Source organism: Hyperolius riggenbachi, chromosome 10 (assembly GCF_040937935.1).
Source record: "Hyperolius riggenbachi isolate aHypRig1 chromosome 10, aHypRig1.pri, whole genome shotgun sequence".
Lineage (NCBI taxonomy): Eukaryota > Metazoa > Chordata > Amphibia > Anura > Hyperoliidae > Hyperolius > Hyperolius riggenbachi.
In genome coordinates, this window is record NC_090655.1 from 256,658,629 (window position 1) to 256,679,918 (window position 21,290).

At 45.6% G+C, this 21,290-nt stretch overlaps 1 pseudogene; it reads left to right on the plus strand.

The window, feature by feature from the left end:
• Positions 1 to 21,290, plus strand: part of LOC137537119 (uncharacterized) — a 163,115-nt pseudogene that overhangs the window by 124,505 nt on the left and 17,320 nt on the right.

The window sequence follows — 21,290 nt, forward strand, 5'->3', positions numbered from 1 at the left end:
TCCCTCACACTCACTCCGAATTTCCTTTCCCATTACCCACTCGCTCTCACTTCCATACATTCCCTCTTTCCCTTTGCAACTTTCCCTTCTTAGGGTCCAGGGCCATATTTCCCATCTTCTCCTTCCCCAGGCCCATTCTCCCTTTCCCTTAAAAAGGAACAATTTCCATCGGGTACCTCCCTCTGGTCCCTTTGGTGCGTTGCAACACCACTTAGGGTAATAAGCTGCCATTCACTGGAGCAGAGGTCCCTCCCCGGCCCCCGATCTCGGCTTTCATTACTTCAAGGAGGTGGATAAAACAGCGGAGAGTAGGAAGGAGAAAAAAATAAAAATGAAATAAAATAAATAAAGAAATAAATAAATACATTCCCCCCCTCCCCCCACCCCTTCCTACCCAGTGTACCCCATTCCCCAAAAACTTGTCTGGAGGGGTCGTGGGGGCTCCTCTACTTCTCTTCCCGCCTCCCATCCTCCCTCATGTGCTCTGGTGCTCCTACCCTTGATTTCACCCTCCCACCTTTTATACATTTGTGTATTCCAACATCTGTGTATGAGGGCCGGATCTGCAATGCTAGTACCTTTTTCGTGTCATCTGTGTCCACCCTCTTGTGTCTCTAATCTGTGAACCCCTAAGCCCGTTCACACCTGAGCGGCTATTCCTGGCCGAGCAGATGTGTCCGAGACCTCAACCTCACCCGATGTCTCCCCCCTCCCCCTTTATTCTTCCCCTTAATATCTGTTATTACCTTCAGTGCAAGTCCGGCCCCCTTAACATTCTTATATAAATCCTGTGAGGGGAAAAAGAAAAGAAAAAAAAAAAACAAAAAAAAAAAACAAAGCCACACCACCCCCACCCCTACACCCCTCCCTTCCCCCGCTCCTCTCCACCACCCCCCACTAAAACCTATTTCAACCTTGTATATTCATCTTATTACTCTTTATTACTTCTAAGACCTCTTTGTGTGCTGCCCATATTTCCCGGTTTCCAATCTGGCAGTTCTACTACCGAGATAGACAAGTCCTTACAGAATGCAGGTACTTCATCTGGGTGTCTCAATATCAGTTGGCGATGGTCCCTTTTAACTATCAGGGCAAAAGGGAACCCCCATTTATAGGGTATCTCTTTTTGCTGCAGCAGTGCTAATAGTGGCCTCATGGCTCTACGCTGCATCAATGTTGTAGGTGCTAGGTCCTGATAAATGCTAATTGCAGCGCCCTGCCATTTTATCGGCCCTTTAAGTCTTGCTGCCTTCGTTATGTCCTCTTTTTCTCTGAAATTATGTAACCTGCATATTATATCCCTGGGGGGTTCCTTTTCTTTCGGTTCTGCCCGCAGGGCCCTATGTGCTCGATCAAACTTAATCTCACGTTCCTCTGGCTGCCCCAGTAGCTCATTAAACAAGGACTGTAGATATTTCTCTATATTATCTCTTTGCACTGACTCCCCTGTAGCTCACCCATTTCTTCCCTGATCTCTGCTATCTCTGTCTTCATTGAGGCCACTATTTGGGCCGTTTGCGCCTCTAAGTCCTGCCTCGTTGGCATGCTCCGCAGATATCTCCATATCTCCTCAAGATTGTTACTTTGATTAGCTTCAGACCCTGGAGAGCTTGCATTAGATGGTGGTAGGGTAGTTTCCACTGATCCTTTCCCTTCTGTAGACATTCTACCTGTTGCTGATCTATCTGAAGCTGAAAAAAACTTGCTAACTGACCGCTGATTTGTATTTTCTGACTCTTTGAGGGTAAGGTTTTTTGCTTTCTTATCCTTATCCTTATCCTTCACCATTTTTTTGGTCTGAGCCACCAACGCTATCACTTCACGGTGTAGCAAACTTCCCCTTACAGCAAACTCATTGCTTGCTTCCCTTCGCAGTACAGCAAAGTCACAATACGCTTCCCTTTACCAGGTAGCAAGCTAACAGATTCAAGCTTAATCCGGTCAGTTCACTTCCCGTTATAGTAAGCTTCACCGTTTAATAAACTGATGCTACTTCACTCCACGATTTGGCAGGTCAGCAGCTCACTTCCTTTTTACGGTACAGTATAGCATTTTATCGATCACGTTCATTTCACAGCGTAGCAGGCTAGCAGGCTTGTAGTTCAATACCCTTTCAGTATATCAGAGTCTCTCTAAGATTTCACACTTTACAGCATAGCATGGAGTCTCTAGGGATGCACAATTTGCCAGACTAATTGTTCAAAGCAGTTCACAGTACCACAGGGAGTCTCTATCAGTTCACCTCTTAGCAAGCTAATAGTTCAGTGTGCTTCATAGTATAGCAAGCTATCCAGTCCATACACTTCACCACATGGCAGGCTAGCGATTCAGTTATACTTCACTGTGTATTCAACTAATGCTTCAACCCGCTCCACAGTACAGCAAGCTAGTAGACCAGTTCACTTCGTACCAGGCTCAGCAGTTCAGATCACAACACCATGTAATGAGCCAGTGATTCACTTTGTTTCCCAGCAATACAGTTCAGCAAAAAAAAAGGTTATTAAAAGTTGTTTGTCTTACCAGCTCAGTTGCCATTCATCACCTGGGTACTGTTGCTTCTCTCCTCCACTAGTTTGCCTGCTTTCTCCCTATGTGTCCACAGCCATTAGTTTCTGTTCTCAAGAAGCAGATTTCCACCACTCTGCCTTGGTGTGTTTAGTATACACCACCGACCAGAGGTCTCTGGTGCTGCAGGTCGGCTCTTCCTCCTGCTGTCAGTGCTGTGTCCTCTCCCTCCCCCTCCTCTGCTATGCCTGCACGTGTCTTCGCCTGCTTGTTACCACCCGCTGCTGGTCTCTGCATATCTTCCAGTCACCATCTGCTTATCCTCCAGCCACAGTTCTCCTCTCCTGCTCCATCCACAGGGGGGCCGCCGGGATCTCTCTCAAATGATCCGTGCTGAAATTCCACAGCATGGGTCAGCACACAGGGTCTCTGCTACTTGGCTGCATACTTCCACGCCGAGCCGAGAGACCAGGAGCACACTTCCTCACTCCCTCATGACACGCCCCTCCCCCTCCTCCTCATCAGCCCTGGTTATTTTAATTAATTTATTCACCTATTTACAATTGATTGTGATTGATTTAAAGTGTACCTGAGATGGGGCCACATGGATAAAATATATGCGGTCAACCCATCCGGGCTGACCGCTCCCACACCGTCCCCTTCTGTCTCCCTGTTTGCTTGCCCCCGGAGAATCCTCCAGTTGGCGCAGGCGCAGTCTAGCCAGCCGTACTCCTCCGTCTCACTCCCGTCGCCAGGAGCTTTCTGTGCCTGCGCAGTAGTATGGTGCAGAACGCTCCCGGTGACGGGAACGTGACGTGCTTGGCCAGGTAGTGCATGCACAGTTAGCGCGGGACTGGAGGACTTCTGGGGCCGATTGCGGGTGAACGGGGATTCAGAAGAGGACGGCGTGGGAGTGGTCAGGCCGGAGGGGCTGGAGGAAGCCCCAGGTATGTATATTCTTGTCTGTGGCCCCATCTCAGGTGCCCTTTAATGTCCGCATACACCAATGATGTGAATGAATTGTAACGAGCGAACTTATTGAGTGTACATTGTTGTGCATTATCTGTAGGTGTCTGTTTGCAATATCAGGTATAAAATAGTCATTGATTTTGATTGTTTGTATGCTCACCATTATTTCTAATCAATAAATGTGGGGTTTTTTTTCACACCGGTGGCTGGCTAAGCATCGGATTCTTTTGGTCCAGACGACATTGATGTGTCAGCCGGAGCATATACCCACAGTGGATGAAACATTTATACTAAGAAGGTGTGTCCTTATTTTGCTCCCCCAACTTCCAAGTTTTCCCTGTACCTTCTGCTTATGCTGTGACTTGTTTGCCAGTTTTCTAGTGCCCCCCCCCCCCCCCCCCCCTACATGTGCCATAGATTATGGCTAGCATCTCACCTTCCTAGTAATAATTCAGTCACATCACAGAGACCAGAGAAGATGTATGTGGAATATAACCATGTCCCCCCAGTGCCGGCATCTCACCTTCCTAGTAATAATTCAGTCACATCACAGAGACAAGAGAAGATGTATATGGACTATAGCCATGTCCCCCCAGTGCCGGCATCTCACCTTCCTAGTAATGACTCACATCACAGAGACAAGAGAAGATGTATATGGAATATAGCCATGTCCCCCCAGTGCTGGCATCTCATCTTCCTAGTAATAATTCACATCACAGAGACAAGAGAAGATGTATATGGAATATAGCCATGTCCCCCAGTGCTGGCATCTCACCTTCCTAGTAATAATTCAGTCACATCACAGAGACAAGAGAAGATGTATATGGAATATAGCCATGTCCCTCCAGTGCTGGCATCTCACCTTCCTAGTAATAATTCAGTCACATCACAGAGACAAGAGAAGATGTATATGGAATATAGCCATGTCCCTCCAGTGCTGGCATCTCACCTTCCTAGTAATAACTCACATCACAGAGACAAGAGAAGATGTATATGGAATATAGCCATGCCCCCCAGTGCTGGCATCTCACCTTCCTAGTAATAATTCAGTCACATTACAGAGACAACAGAAGATGTATATGGAATATAGCCATGTCCCTCCAGTGCCAGCATCTCACCTACCTAGTAATAATTCACATCACAGAGACAAGAGAAGATGTATATGGAATATAGCCATGTCCCTCCAGTGCCGGCATCTCACCTTCCTAGTAATAATTCACATCACAGAGACAAGAGAAGATGTATATGGAATATAGCCATGTCCCTCCAGTGCCGGCATCTCACCTTCCTAGTAATAATTCACATCACAGAGACAAGAGAAGATGTATATGGAATATAGCCAAGTCCCTCCAGTGCTGGCATCTCACCTTCCTAGTAATAATTCAGTCACATCACAGAGACAAGAGAAGATGTATATGGAATATAGCCATGTCCCTCCAGTGCCGGCATCTCACCTTCCTAGTAATAATTCACATCACAGAGACAAGAGAAGATGTATATGGAATATAGCCATGTACCTCCAGTGCCGGTATTTCACCTTCCTAGTAATAATTCAGTCACATCACAGAGACAAGAAGAGATGTATATGGAATATAGCCATGTCCTCCCAGTGCTGGCATCTCACCTTCCTAGTAATAATTCACATCACAGAGACAAGAGAAGATGTATATGGAATATAGCCATGTCCCTCCAGTGCCGGCATCTCACCTTCCTAGTAATAATTCAGTCACATCACAGAGACAAGAAGAGATGTATATGGAATATAGCCATGTCCCTCCACCAACAGACAGTGGGCGTGGGGAGGAATTGGTGTTAGAAAAGGACACATTGTAAGAGCGTCCAGAGAGAGAAGAGGAGATCCAGGAATGTGCTTGTCCCTTGATTCCTAAAGATGACAGTGTCTGCAGAAGCAGAGCATGATCAACCATGTCAAAGGCAGAGGAAAGGTCAAGGAGTATTAGAATGGAGAACTGGCCTTTGGATTTAGCTACCAGTAGGTCATTAGCAACTTTCGTGAGGACATTTTCGGTGGAATGATGTGTGCGGAATCCAGATTGAAAGGGGTCAAGTAAGGAGTTGGTAGAGAGAAAGGCAGACAATTCTGAATGGATGTGACATTCCAGCAGTTTAGAAGCAAAAGGGAGGAGTGAGACAGGCCGGTAATTGATAGAGAAGCTGGATCAAGAGAGGGTTTTTTGATAAGTGGTGTGATAATAGCTTGTTTGAATACGGAAGTAAAAGTGCCAGTGGAGATAGAAAGATTGAATAGAGTTGTTAGAGCGGGATTAAGGGAGGAGGAAAGCTGGGGGATTAGATGGGAGGGAATGGGATCCAGTGCACAGGTAGTGAGATGAGCTTTGGAGAGTAGTGAGGAAAGACACTGTTCAGTGAGTGTGGTAAACGATATTAGAGTGGGAGAGTGGTGTTGTGGATCGGGGGGAAGGCAGTTAGAAGTGGGCGAGGATGCAGGCGGACAGAAGGAATCTATAGGTGATGGTTGAGCTGGTAAAAGTGGTTGCGTGTTGAAGCTATTACGTATTGCATCAATCTTGCTTGTAAAGTATGATGCAAAGTCGTCAGCTGACAGACATGTGGTGGGGGGAGGAGGTGGGGGGCGAAGTAGGGAGTTAAAAGTGTTGAACAATTGTTTTGGGTTGTGGGACTGTGAGGAAATGAGCGAGGAGAAATAAGACTGCTTAGCAGAGGTGAGGGCATCCATGAGCTCCTGCATAGTTTGTTTGTAGTGGTGGAAGTCCTCTACAGCAGTGCTCTTTCTCCAGCACCTTTCTGCCACCCTGGAGCGCCTTTTCAGCAGTTTGATTTGTTCAGTAAGCCAGGGCTGCCTGTTAGTTTGGCGGGGGCGGGTGATGGTGAGTGGGGCAGCTGCATTCATGGCAGAGGAGACTACACTAAATAAGTAACTGGATGCTGCCTCTGGGTCAGTGTAGGATGGCAGAGTACTTAGAGGTTGCAAGGCTTCAGTCAGGGTATTCAGATCCAGGTTACGGTAGTTCCTGCGCGTGACTGTATGGTGTAGTGTTGGAGGAGTTGATGGTAGAGAAGAATTGATTGAGAAGGTAAGAAGGTTGTGGTCTGGGAGGGGAAGTGGAGTGTTATGGAAGCTTGAAATAGAGCAGAGGCGGGTAAAGACAAGGTCGAGAGTGTGGCCGTCTTTGTGGGTGGAAGTGGAGGACCATTGGGTGAGGTCAGACAAGGAGGTGAGAGAGTGCAGTTTGGTGGCAGTAGGGCAGTTAGTGTCGATGGGTATATTAAAATCTCCAATGATGATAGAGGGTATATCAGTGGAGAGGAACTGGAGAAGCCATGCTGAAAAGTGATCAATGAAAGTAGAGGCTGGACCGGGCGGGCGGTAGATAATAGCAATCTGAATGTGGTATGGAGAGTAGAGACGGACAGCATGAACTTCAAAGGATGAGAGTGCGGGCAGTGGTGTGAGTGGCTTAAACGAGCAGTGTTCAGAGAGGAGGATCCCCACCCTGCCTCCCTGTTTGTGGCCAGGTCTAGGGGCATGACTAAATTTTAGTCCACCATGTGTTAGAGCAGCTGAAGACACCGTGTCTGATGGAGTTAGCCATGTCTCAGTGAGCCCCAGAAAGGTGAAAGTGTTGGAGATAAACATGTCATGAATGAAGGCCAGTTTATTACAGACTGAGCGGGAGTTCCATAGAGCCCCAGATATGGGGAGGGGAGAGCTAGGAAGAAGGGGGATATCAATAAGGTTGTAGGTGTTCTGGGAGGGGAGGTGGTGGGGTTTGTTATTGGTGGAATTAGTTGTAGTCTGAGCAGTGTGAGGTCTAGGAGTGGGCCCTGGGTTTGGTGATATGTCCCCAGAAGCCAGGAGTAGTAGTAGGCAGAGCAGAGAGATGTGGGGGTGAGACTTGTGTGTATGAAAGTTAGGTTTAGTGAGAGCAGAGGACGGGTAGTTTGAGCAGAGAAATAGGAATAGTTCATGGCTAGAGAGAAGGGGAGACGATAGCAGAGCGGGAGCAATGTGTATGGTGTTGCTGGCAGTGGGAGGATGAAGTGACGTTAATTTTCAAGAGCAGAAGGCAAAATGAAGTGGTTGAGAGAAACATCTTATACATTCTGAAGTGCTATATAGGGAGATTGATAGCTGACAGCAGGAAGGTGGGGTATGTTTAGATATAGGAATTGCAGAAACAGGCAAGCATATGGTGAAGCAGATAAAAAAACAGTTAATTAGCAAACCATGTAACAGAAGTGCAGAGTCTCCTGCCAGTTCCCTCTGTTCCCTACTGGTTCAATTCTGGTCTAATTTGGGTCTTTTGCTGTGCACTTCAAATCATGCACTTAAAATTAATGCACGTCTGACTACAGTCATATCTGACTTAGAAACTAGATTAAATAGATAGCAGAAGGGATGGAGGTGTGTGCTGGAATGAGGATCAGGTGTGAATGGCCAGGCATGGGCTGTGGGAGGCTGGGTCAGTCTACAGACATGCAAATTATGACTAATTAATTAAGCACACATTGCAGCATAAGACCTGGCACCAGGAAATGGTCACAATTATGTATGCGTACCATAAAGTCAAAGGCAATGCAGGCAAAAGTTGAACACAAGCAAGAGTTGTTTGCAAGCCTAGTAGTTTGGCTGTAAGTGTCCAATCAGTAAATCAGTAGATTGAGGAGGGGGGGGGGAGGGTTGTATGTTTTCAGTAAATTATTGGTTCTAAATTATCCTCCCCTTATTCTCTATCAAAAGGCAGCAGCATCCTGTACAGATCACATGACCACATCACTGAGGATGGATGAGGACCAGAGTCATATGACCGAGAGGATATTCAACCTCACCCTGGAGATCATCTGTCTCCTGTCTGGAGAGGTGAGGAGGATTCTGGGAGGTCACATGACATTGCTCTTATCTCTATTGATAAAACACACACCTGACTAGAGAGGTGAGGAGGATTCTGGGAGGTCATATGACATTATTTTTGGTCTCTCTTAGCAGAGTTATTCTCCAGTGAGGTCTGGTGATCATGTGACCATTACAATTCCCCCACCTCACTCCCTGATATCTGAGAGTAAGTGGAAGATTCTAGAAATCACCAAGAAGATGACAGAGCTGCTGACAGGAGAGGTGAGCAGTGCTGGGAATTATGGGATACTATCCATTTACAGGTAAGGGTGTGTCTGGGTGGTGACTGTATCATTGTATTTTTCAGGTTCATATTAGGTTTCAGGATGTCACAATCTATTTCTCCATGGAGGAGTGGCTGTATATAGAAGGACACAAGGACCTCTACAAGGACACCATGATGGAGAATCAGACACCCCTCACATCACCAGGTAAGAGGAGACTTTCCTGTCTTGTAAAGTAGAGAGCAGTATGGAGGGTCACCTAGATCCCCATCATTTGACCAGCATATATAGACATTGGGCTCTATTCACAATCACACATGCGGTAAGAGATTGATTTACCGCTATATTACCGCCAGTGATAATCTCTGCATTTTTTCCACATTCACCAAAAATGTCCGCATGCTTCCCGCATGCAGGAACAATGCGGAAAAAAAAAATTGGGAAATGTGTAATTCCATAGTAAACAAGCGGAAACCATACGTAAAATAAGTGACATAAAAAAAACTTGTCAAAGTCCAGCAAACACAGCACTCAAGGCTCCAGACTCCATTTAAGTCAATGGGAAGCAAAATATATCACCAAGTACTAGTAGGTGATATTAAAGGGAAGGTCCAAGCAAAATAAAAAAATGAGCTTCACTTACCTGGGGCTTCTACCAGCCCCATGCAGCCATCCTGTGCCCTCGTAGTCACTCACTGCTGCTCCAGTCCCTCGCTGGCAGCTTGCCGACCCCGGAGGTCGGCAGGACGCATTGCATACATTTTTACGCATACCCGCTAGTGCAGGAACATTAACACATACATTTTTATGCGTAACTGGTTCAATGCGTACATTTTTACGCATTGAAGCAATAATGTGTAAAAATGCATGTGTTAATATTCCTGCACTAGCGGGAATGCGTAAAAATGTATGCAATGCGGCCCGCCGACCTCCGAGGTCGGCAAGCTGCCAGCGGGGGACTGGAGCAGCAGTGAGTGACTACGAGGGCACAGGATGGCTGCATGGGGCTGGTAGAAGCCCCAGGTAAGTGAAACTCATTTTTTTTATTTTGCTTGGACATTCCCTTTAAGTCGGTAGTTAAGTCATAAATAAGGCGCCCCTTTTTTTTTTGTGAATTTAGATTTTTTGCGGAAATTACCGACTTTTGCGGACTTCCACCGCACTTTTTACGCATGCGGGTAATTAATGCGTAAAATTTTGTGAATGTCAAGATGGTCTCATTTCAGTCGGGAATTTACAGCAAGTGCATTTCCGCATGCGGAAAATGATTGTGAATTGAGCCCAATGTATTTAGTCAGTGTGTTTGTTTCCTACAGGTGGACCCAGTAACAGAATCCCACCAGAGAGATGTACAGGTCCTCTTTATTCCCAGGATTGTCTACAAGAAGATCACACCATCCCCCACCATTATCAGGTAGGTGGAGCAGAGGGTCCCCAAAGACTGCAAACTGTGACACATTCTTTCCCTCTGTGTATGCTGTTATCTGTGGTCACATTTTAAATTATCTCTCACTTTGTGAAATTAGAGTGGAGAACCGAGACATGTTAACACTGTGGTTAAAGAGGAGGAAGAAGAAGAGACATATGTGAGGGGTGATCAGCAGTCTATGGAGGAGGGTGACATGATGAGGACAATTAAAGAGGAAGAAGAGGAGACATATGTGAGGAGTGATCAGCAGTCTATGGAGGAGGGTGACATGATGGGGACATATAAAGAGGAGAAAGAGACATATGTGAGGAGTGATCAGCAGTCTATGGAGGAGGGTGACATTATGAGGACAATTAAAGAGGAAGAAGAGGAGACATATGTGAGGAGTGATCAGCAGTCTATGGAGGAGGGTGACATGATGAGGACAATTAAAGAGGAAGAAGAAGAGACATATGTGAGGAGTGATCAGCAGTCTATGGAGGAGGGTGACATGATGAGGACAATTAAAGAGGAAGAAGAAGAGACGTATGTGAGGAGTGATCAGCAGTCTATGAAGCAGGGTGACATGATAGGGACATATAAAGAGGAAGAAGAAGAGTCATATAACAGGAGTAATCAGCAGTCTATGGAAGAGGGTGACATGATGGGGACATATAAAGAGGAGGAAGAAACATATGTGAGGAGTGATCAGCAGTCTGTGGTAAAGGGTGACATGGGGACAATTAAAGAAGATGAAGAAGAGACATATAAGAGGAATGATCAGCAGTCTATGGAAGAGGGTGACGTGTTGGGGACATCTAAGAAGGAAAACATTATTACGGGGATGAGCACAGGTAAGTGATGAACATTAGAGACTGAAATTATATATTATGCTCAATAAGAAATGTCCCTGCTGGGCACAGTATAGATCGCATGATGCCAATAAGTGGAGGAGGGGCTGTAAGAATGTGAGTGATGATTGAGGGGGGGGGGACTGAAGTGAAAAGTAGCTAAAAAGTCCCTCTGCTAAAACAACTATGCTAAGTGCAGTTATTCTTTCCTAAACAGAAGGTATTTGCAAGTATTCCAATTTCACAAGAGCAAGAGGTTACCCCAATACTGCAGGAAGTTCAGGCATGGGGTGAATAGACAAATGACTGATCTGGCAAGGGTTTTGGTTAGAGATGGTCAGTGAGATGCAAATAATTTCAAGTTGATGCAAGATTATGCAAATTTTAATGCAGCTTGAAAAGGAACCAGTCCAATTTTACCCCAACAGGTTTTGATTGGTTTATTTACGCACTACATAAATTTGCATACAAATGTATGTAAATTTGCATCCACTCAAAACTATTTGCATCTGATTGACCAACACTGGGGGTGGGGGCGGGGGGGCAGATGAAAGGAATGTCCTCCTCTGCTAGTTGCCAGCCACAGAGCTGCTGCACAGTATGCTCGGGAGGACAGGTTGGATGAGGCAATAGCCTGGTCTAAGTACAGTTTATAAATTTCATCTCTACCTGCCCTAGGTCACCCCTCTGCAAATGAAACATGGTGTGGTCCACATCCCCACAGAGCTGGACAGAGCTGCAACACTACCCCGGCTTTACAGTTTCCTCATCACACCGGCCGCTCTGATCGACGTGGTGCGTTATTTCAGGGGCCCCTACCTGCTTCCGGGCCCTCCCACAGTCATGGGGGCTGCAGGGGCGATAGTTATGCCACTGATGCAAGGCAAAGTTATTGTCATGTGATTGTGCTCATTACAGGCAGCCAATCTTCTGCAGTTCTCTGTCAGGCTGATAACTAGTGATGGCCAGTGACATGCCAATAACTCCAAGATGGTGCTAATTGTATGCTAAATATATGCAAAGCTATGCGTCAACTTGGAATTCTCAGCAACTCACTGACCATCCCTAATGATAATTGTTCCTCCAATCAGAATTCTCTAGCAGGAAGTGATGATGTTTCTCTATTTGCAGCGCGGAATCCCGGAACCAGGAACCTCTCAGAGACTCGTCTCTCTGTATCCACAGACTGTACAGCGGATGATGATGATGACACTGGACAAGAGTCTCCTGCAGATATCCTGGTTACCCCAAATAGTCCCCCAGACTCCCCTCACCTGTCTAACCCAGAGGGGTCTCCTAACCAGCACAGCTCTCCCCCTGCTGGAGGGTCTTATTCCTGTTCTACATGTGGGAAATGTTTTGTTTCTAAATCAAATCTTAGTACACATGAGAGAATTCACACTGGTGAGAAGCCCTATTCCTGTACTGAGTGTGGGAAATGTTTTGGACGTAAAGGAACCCTTGTAAGACATAAGAAATTTCACACTGGTGAAAAACCCTTTTCATGTGCTGAGTGTGGGAAATGTTTTGGACTTAAAGCACACCTCGTCAGACATGCGAGATCTCACACTGGTGAGAAGCCTTATTCATGTGCTGCATGTGGGAAATGTTTTATTCAGAAAGGAACCCTTGTTGTACATGAGAGATCACACACTGGTGAGAAGCCCTATTCATGTACTGAGTGTGGGAAATGTTTTGGAAGAAAATCACACCTCGTTGTACATGAGAGATCTCACTGGTGAGAAGCCTTATTCATGCATGTGGGAAATGTTTTAGAAATAAACGGCATCTTGTTGTACATGAGAGATCTCACACTGGTGAGAAGCCCTTTTCATGTACTGAGTGTGGGAAATGTTTTGGATGTAAAGGAACCCTTGTAAGACATAAGAAATTTCACACTGGTGAAAAACCCTTTTCACGTACTGAGTGTGGGAACTGTTTTGGACTGAAAGCACACCTCGTCAGACATGAGAGATCTCACACTGGTGAGAAGCCTTATTCATGTGCAGAGTGTGGGAAATGTTGTGTAAGTAAATCACATCTTGTCATACATGAGAAAACTCACACTGGTGAGAAGCCGTATTTATGTTCTGAGTGTGGAAAATGTTTTGCATGGAAATCATCTCTTGTCATTCATATGAGATCCCATGCTGGTGAGAAACCCTATTCATGTGCTGAGTGTGGGAAATTTTGTACAGAAATCAGAGCTTGTTAAACACGAGAGATGTCACACTGGTGAGAAGACTTATTCTTGTGCTGAGTGTGGGAAATGTTTTGCACAGAAATAAAAACTTTTCATTCATTTCATACTGGCGAGAAACCCTATTTATGTGCTGAGTGTGGTATATCATTTGGAGATAAAACAAACTTACCATACATGAGAGATTTCACACCGGTGAAAAGCCCTATTCATGTGCTGAGTGTGGGATATCTTTTGTAGAGAAATCAGACCTTGTCAAACACGAGAGATGTCACACTGGTGAGAAGCTTTATTCATGTGCTGAGTGTGGGAAATGTTTTGCACGAAAATCATATCTTTTCACACTTTACAGAATGCATACTGGTGAGAAGCCCTATTCATGTGCCGAGTGTGGGAAATGTTTTGTACGGAAATCGCACCTTGTCATACATAAGAGATGTCACACTGGTGAGAAGCCCTAATTATGTAGTAAGTGTGGGAAATACTTTGTACATAAACAAAGTCCTCTCAAACATGATAGATCCCACACTAGTGAGAATACTTATTATTGTGCTGAGTGTGGGTAACGTTTTGCCCAGAAATCAGATCTTGTCACACATGAGAGAATTCACACTGGTGAGAAGGCCTATTCATGGGCACTCAATAACCGATAATTTATATTGGCATCTATTAGACACCTGATGATCCTAGCACCCAAATGACTTGATCCTGTTGGAAAATGTCACTGCCCTGCTTAGTGTTCTGCATAATCTTGTATTGAAAATAGCAACATTACTCTGTATTCTATCTGCTAGATCATTAATAAATACATTGAAAATGATTGGACCTAGTACTGACCCTTGCAGGACCCCACTGCTAATATGATCCATTTACCACCACTCTTTGCCTTCTTTTATAACCAATTCTCTATCCATGCAATAACATTTTCTCCTAGTCCCTGGATCCTTAGCTGCTGCATCAGGCTACTGAGGGGAACTGTATCAGAAGGCTTTGCATAGTCCAAGTGATGATGATGATTTCCATTCAGTCGTATCACCATTTCGATCTATCTGAGAGCCGAGGAAGGTTAATTTCTGCACACAATCAATCTTACATTTCTTTTCTTTGTCAGCTGCCATCTTGATATTGCCGTCATCTACTGTTGTCATGATCTTGGTCGTTTTGATATTCAGATGGAGGCCGATGTTTGCACTTTCATCTTTGATTCGATTAATCAGATGCTGCAGGCCATCCGCCATTTCTGAGAGAAGAGTCGTGTCATCAGCATACAGAAGGTTATTGATGTTCCGTCCACCAATTTTCATGCCAATTTCTGTTTTCTCAAGAACCAATTTTCTTACGATCAGTTTGGCGTAAAGATTGAACAGGAAGGGCGATAGGATACAACCTTGCCTCACACCTTTACCAATTTTTAGCCAATCAGTGTCACCATAGGGTGTTCGCACGGTGGCTTCTTGGCCATCATATAGTGATCTTATCGGCTTAACCAGATGAGTTGGCACGCCTAGCTCGCCTAAGGCTTTCCACAGCTTATCATATTCGACACAATCAAAGGCTTTTTTTATAGTTGATAAAGCACATATAGACATTCTTTTGATATTCATGGGAGTACCCATAGTCCAATTACACTACATCTATTACTTTTCCAAGTTTTAAACTCTGCTCTGCCTCTGCTATAACACTATTATGGTGCATATCACCCTCCAATCAGGCCTTTGTTAGGTGACTTGGGGAACACCCCTTAGATGCTGCTGATTACTCAACCGCAACAGCTTTGTACCTCCCATCCACGGCCTGTGACCCTTCCAGTCTCAGATAGAGGTATCCAGACTACATATGACACGCTGCATGCATTACTTTACCAAATTCCAAGCCACATGAAATATACATGCAAGGCAGGGGCATAACTACAAACCTTGGGGGACCCCTGTGAAAGTTTCCTGGCATCCCTGCTTCCCAAATTCCACCTCCCCCCACATTGTACTAGAGTGACCAATCCCCTTGCCCCACCTCCTGAGTCCCATGCAGCGTCTCCAGCACGCTCTCTACACTTGTGAGGAATACCATGGTTTAAAAAGGTAAAACATTAAGGTTAACATTAAGATGAGTGCTAGGTTTAATAACTCACCTGTCTGCCCATAAACCATTAGATGTCTGAAGCTTGGGCCCCCCCCCCACACACACACACACACACACACACTGGCAAAACCGGGGTGGCGGTTCCTGCCTGCAGTGTTCTGAAGCGCCACCTGCCTTGCCATGGCAAGTGGCAACATGGCCGTGGCAACACACGCAGGAGTGGCCGCAGAGCTTTGGAAACACTTCAGCCAGTCGAGAGGGGTGGAGTTTCTGACATATAATGATTTACAGGTGATCAAACCCTAGCACCTGCTGATGCTTGCAGCACTTACATAGAGCCTTGCATTAACCTCTTGAGGATTGCAGTGCTTAACCCCTCTAAAAACCAGGCCTTTTATTAAAATGGCCACTGCAGCTTAAGGCCAAGCTGCAGGGCTGCACAACACAGTACACGAGTGATCCCCCCACCAACAGAGCTCTCTGTTGGTGGGTTCTGATCGCTTCCCCCCCCCCCCCTTTGTTTTTTTTTTTAAATAAATATTTATGTTATTCATTTTCTATTTTTTTTTATTACTATTTTCTTTTTTTTTCTTTTTTTTTTTTTTTTTGATTCCTTCCACCACCCAGCCAGCCAGCCAATAATGGCGATCGGCTGTCATCGGCTTCTGCCCCCAGTACAGCGCTGCTGCTGATCGCAGCGCTGTACATGTAAATACACGGCAATTTCGCCGTGTAACAGTTCTCCGAGCGGCGAAAGTCTTGCGAGCTCCACTCCGCCCACCAGGCAGGAGATTCGTGCAGCGTGCGTGCAAGCTCCTGCAAACTGCTGCCCCAGGACTTAACGCCAATCGGCGTTAGCTGGTCCTGGGGCTGCCACCGCGGCCACGCCCATCGGCGTGACGAGGTCGGGAAGAAGTTAAGGGCTCTTCCAGACATCATTTTTCAGCCTTGTCCCTTTAAAGGACATCCGAGGTGAAAAGCAATTGTATCTATCCTCAGTCTCCTAAAAATTACTTTTTTTTAGATATCCCACAGTTTTATTTTATATTTAAATCTAGTTTTTAAGTTTTTACTGTTTCATTGTCTCTGCTCAATGGCACCTTCATTGAAGTATGCTAGAGCTCAAATCTATGAGTTATTGAACTCTTTTATCTCTTTCCTGCTCTCAGAGGCCATTTACTGACAGGAAAGTTTTTTTTTTTTATTACTGTAATTACTAGTGAGGGTTATGCTATAGTCTGACCCAGTCCGACTTGGACAGAAACTGTCACTTGCATACCTGATTTTTAAAGAGAACTGGAGGTGGCATATTGTAATCTTAATAGGACCCAGAGGCATGTCATATGCACAATAACATGCCTGTGGGTCATTATATCACGCTGCCAGCCCCCCCCCCCCCCCCAAACCCGTGCCGCTCTGTCCACCCTTAAAAGATCAGCCTCACATAAACAAGCAGATTGTCACTAGCCTGCTTTATTTCTGTGAGGATGTCAGCCTCATAGCATCTCCCACTCGATTCCAGCCCCCCCCCCCCCCCCCCCCCCCCCGCTCCCCTCCTCTGTTCGCTTCCTCCCATAGGAAGCCAAGCCGTGACCCAGGAGTATTTCCAGGGTCGCGGCTTGGCTTCCTGTTGGAGGAAGCTAACAGAGGCGGGAAGCAGCGGGGGGAGCCTGGAGTCGAGGAGGTGCTACAAGGCTGACTGACATCCACACATAAATAAAGCAGGATAGCAACTAGCAGACTGTCGCTAGCCTGGCGATCTTTTAAGGGTGGACAGAGTGGCGCAGGAGGGCTGGCAGCGGCGATAGAATGACCCACAGGCATGTTATTGTGCACACGGCATGCCTCTGGGTCCTATTAGGATTACAGTATGCCACCTCCAGTTCTCTTTACCTTTTTCAGGCAGAGCCAGAAAAAAAAGAACACAGACTAGTTATTTGTGTGTATGGCATTATACATACACATGTCTATCTCATCATGTCACTTCGGCTGTTCTTAAGCTACATATGCACTACATAAAATTTGGCTGAAGTGGACGATAATAACAGCTTAGTCCAATGATCCTTTGCTCATCTAGTGTGAGTACAGCGACTGCTGCAGTATTACAGACCCTTAATGACACCTGAGCAGTCCCGATCACATTGTTTTCACTCCGCCCCTCCCCACACCCCACACCCCGGGAAGCTGAACAGTTGTGCACTACTTGTTGACCCTCCGCCCCCTCCATAGTCTTTGGGTCCCCAAACATTTTGGGTTGAGGGCTGGGACAACATACTTCAGACTGCTGGGGGCCGGAGTACACATGAAATGATGTAGAAGTCTTTGCGGGCCAGACAGTGAAGTATACCCAGGTGACAACCTGCAGTCCAATTGGACAGCAGTGTCACCTGATGGGGGATTTGATTGGAAACCAGTGAATTACTGCTTTCTGGCTTCCATGTGGATGGGTGGTGCCAGCACTGCTATTCTATATGCGGACCAACAATATTCAAAGATGTAGCTGACCGCATCTATAAGTAATACATTTTGTGTGTGGGGGGCCGGTAAAAAAGCCTCAGGGGGCCGCATTTGGCCCGCGGGCCTTAGTTTGAGGACCACTGGTCTAGAGGCTAGTGCAGGCAATGTGTTTATACAGCATCGGGCTCTGAATGGAATTGTCCTCCAAGGAATAATTTCCTGATCCCTGATGTGTGACAATCATCACGTGTGTACTTAGTCTTACACACACCACTAGCATACATTACACACACAATGCACACATGCTGTACTTATACCCACACATAAAGTATTGTACAGGATTCCAGGGATAGGTCCTGAATGGCAGATATACTCCGCCTTATTTTTGGCAATGGCACCAAAGTCTACAGCGGCAGGAGCTTTAAACAGAGAAGCCTGAGTGGGAAGGAAGAGACCGGGAGGGGACAGGAAAGGCTCTATAGGACCCAGAGCCTTCCCTCTCCTTGGGTAAGTATTTGTTTTTTTATTTTACAATCCACTTCAGATTCACTTTAATTATGGCAATAGCAGGGCAGGTGGAACTGCTACCAAATCACTTTAATTTAGATGCCGGCTGTTATAATTTAAGTTATAAGTAATTTAAGTTATAACTTATCCTCATGCTAGATGGGTAAGTGAGGAGGTACTCTTAATTGAAAGATTGCAGAGCGTACATTCTTCCCGACCTAAGGTACGCATTTTGCCTCAGGACATAAGGGGGGCAAAGGTCCAATCAGGGCAGTTGGGAACATCTTTTGTCATTGATATGCTAATCAATTTCCCAGAAGAAAGAGTACCTACCGTATTCTTCTGGGGAGGGCCACAAGGGTTAGCATGGGATGTGAGTTTAATGGATCCGGGGACTTTTGGGAGTAGAGAGGTAGAATCCTTGGATACATCAGGTAGCACCCCGGGGACTCTCTATGACGGAAGGGTGATGGGACTAAAATGGGGGAGTTTAAAAATAGCGCCCTTAGTCCGGGAGGATGAAGGACCATGGACATACGGTTTTTGCATCCCACAGTCCCTAGAGTTTAAAGGTCCAAATAGATCTTGCATAATGAGAAGGGGAACCGTGACAGTAAAAGTGGGGGTTCCCACAACTCCTAAAGCTCAGGTAGTCACCCTGCCAATGACTACCCAGGAACCTCACCTACCGTCATGTGATATACATTAGGTTGTAAAAAGTGGTCCTTTTCAGTTAAATCAAATGAGGGCGACTCCGGTTATCATGGAGGCCCAGCTTCAATTGATCACTTGGCAGATTAACTTAAAGGAGTGGGTAATATCTACCCTAACTGCAGCACTGTCACTGCCACCCTGGTACAGGCTTTTAGGTCATGGGCACATTCCACAGGGAATAGTGTAGCCAGGAGAAGGTCCCGGGATTTAGCAGATCCAATCTTGGGAGGCATGGGGGTAGCAAACAGTGTAGACATAGAAGGTATGACCGAGGTCACTCAACAATTAGGTACATTGGGACAACAGAATGTGGTTACCCAACACCATCTGAACTTGGTTTTGGAACAGTTAACGCACAACACATATAAAGTTCAGGGGTACACTCAAAGGCACATTCAAATAATTCTTCAGAAGATGATTGCACATGCTAGGGGTACTGCATGGGAGACAGCATGCCTGTCAATGCAGACCGAGTTAACAGCAGAATTTAAGATAATGGCTCAAGCCTTATCAGAAGGTAAAACTCCTTTACAGCTGAGACTTGACATGGAGCGGTTTATTGATTTTCCAGGGGAAGGATCTTTTGCATGGAGGCACCGAGATATTTGGATAAACAAATGGATAGTGTGCGACAATTCTTTATGCACCGCTACTTCCTACTGGTGGAGAAACCCAGGTAGTTTTTCCAGTGGTATCCCTGGGTACACCTGTTTCCTCAACACGTCTTACACCATGACCTGAGAGGTCAACATTTTTTGGTGCTAGATGGGGAGGTGAAACAAGTAGATTTGTCATCATGCTGGCAATTCTCAGAGAGGTACCTGTGTTTGCCGGGGCAAGTCCAATTTAGGGAGGAAGCCTGCTGGCTCAATAACACAGAATGCGCAGCTGCCATCCAAAAGATCCCTCCTAATGCCAAACCAATATCTCCAGTGCCTGAAGGAAAAGTTTGTTTTTTAAACATGAGGTCTAATGACACATTCATGGTACATTTTCATAATTGTTCCGACAAGGTTAATCTTTCAAGGGGAACATATTGTGTGAGCGGAGATCCCATATGGATCAAGTCATCAAGGTTTGACTACGTTATTCCTCAAATTGTTAGGAGAACTCTACAGTTCAAAGCTCCACAGGAAGTGCCCATCCTGAGGGATAACACGCCATGGGACAAATGGGTACAGGTTTTGACACAAGATCATACTTTGTTAAAACGGTTAAACAAACAGAACACTAAATTAGAGGTGATATTTCATCATGATCAAGGTGATCTTAAAGAGGTTGAACACAAATATAATCAGGTGAGTTCCAGTCTGACCTGGTGGAAACGGTTTCTGGCGATATTCCAGGGACATTCGGACTGGGCCTCTGCAATTCAGAATTTCTTCCTACATCCACTGGTCGTAGTGATGGGGGTGGCAATCTTGGGAATCATTATACAGGTGAGTTTGTGTGTGAAATTACGCAAACAAATTCACACGGTTAAGAGATTGGTGCCTCATAAACAATCTCATGAACCGATATTTCCAAATTAAGGGATATACAGGGTTACGGGTATAGGTTTCAACAGTACCTATGATGGAGCTGATTGTATAAAGGCGTTCTTTTAGAAGGCACCTGGCACTGCTCCGATGTTTAACAGACAAACAAGTTTCACTTTTCCGTGATCATGCAAGTTTGTAAGTGATACGTAAGTGGCGCAAATGCTGAGAATGTGGTATAGAGGGACTTAGAAGTAGGGCATCCCCAGATAGCCTGGTTACAGTAAGGTCTAGAGGTCTTGCCCTCTCTCCCAGGGATAACCACCTAGAGCAGAGGAAGTATGTGAGCACGAGCATCGAAAAGTGAAACAAAGGAAAGAAACCAGGTACTGTCGGGTTCGGAAGCAGGGATCTGCAGATCAAGCCTTTTTAGGGGGGATTGTTGTAATTTAAGTAGGCGTCAGTTACTTGAACTGAGTTAGTGAAAAAGGCTTGGTGTGCAGGATTGCCCTTTAAGGGAATTTTCTCTTAGAGAGAAAAGAGACAGTTCAGCAGAACTGGTACTGAACATTTCCAAGGCGTTATTGGTGCTATCTAGTCCCAAGGTGAGACTAGCTGGCGGGGAACAATATAAATATATAAGCTACTGTTTTGTAAACATGTAGCCTAGGACAGAACAACGTGACCTGGTATGGAGCATGGGATTTGCCATGCGCAGTAAAGTCCATTGTTGTCATTACCCCACGAGGGGTCCTAGCCAATGACAGGCGACGAGGTATGGACCATCCCTGGGCAGATGATGTCACATTTAACTCTGTAGTGACGAGTATTTAAGGCAGGATATAGGCTGCAGAGCTTTACTTCCTGCCTCAACCTTTACTTTATCTTTATTTATGTTGTGTCCTACTTTTATAACTGTATGTTGTATATAATAGGTCTCCGGCCTATGTAGTTTAGATATAACGTAGTATAGACAGAAGAGGAACCTGGCTGCCAGGACT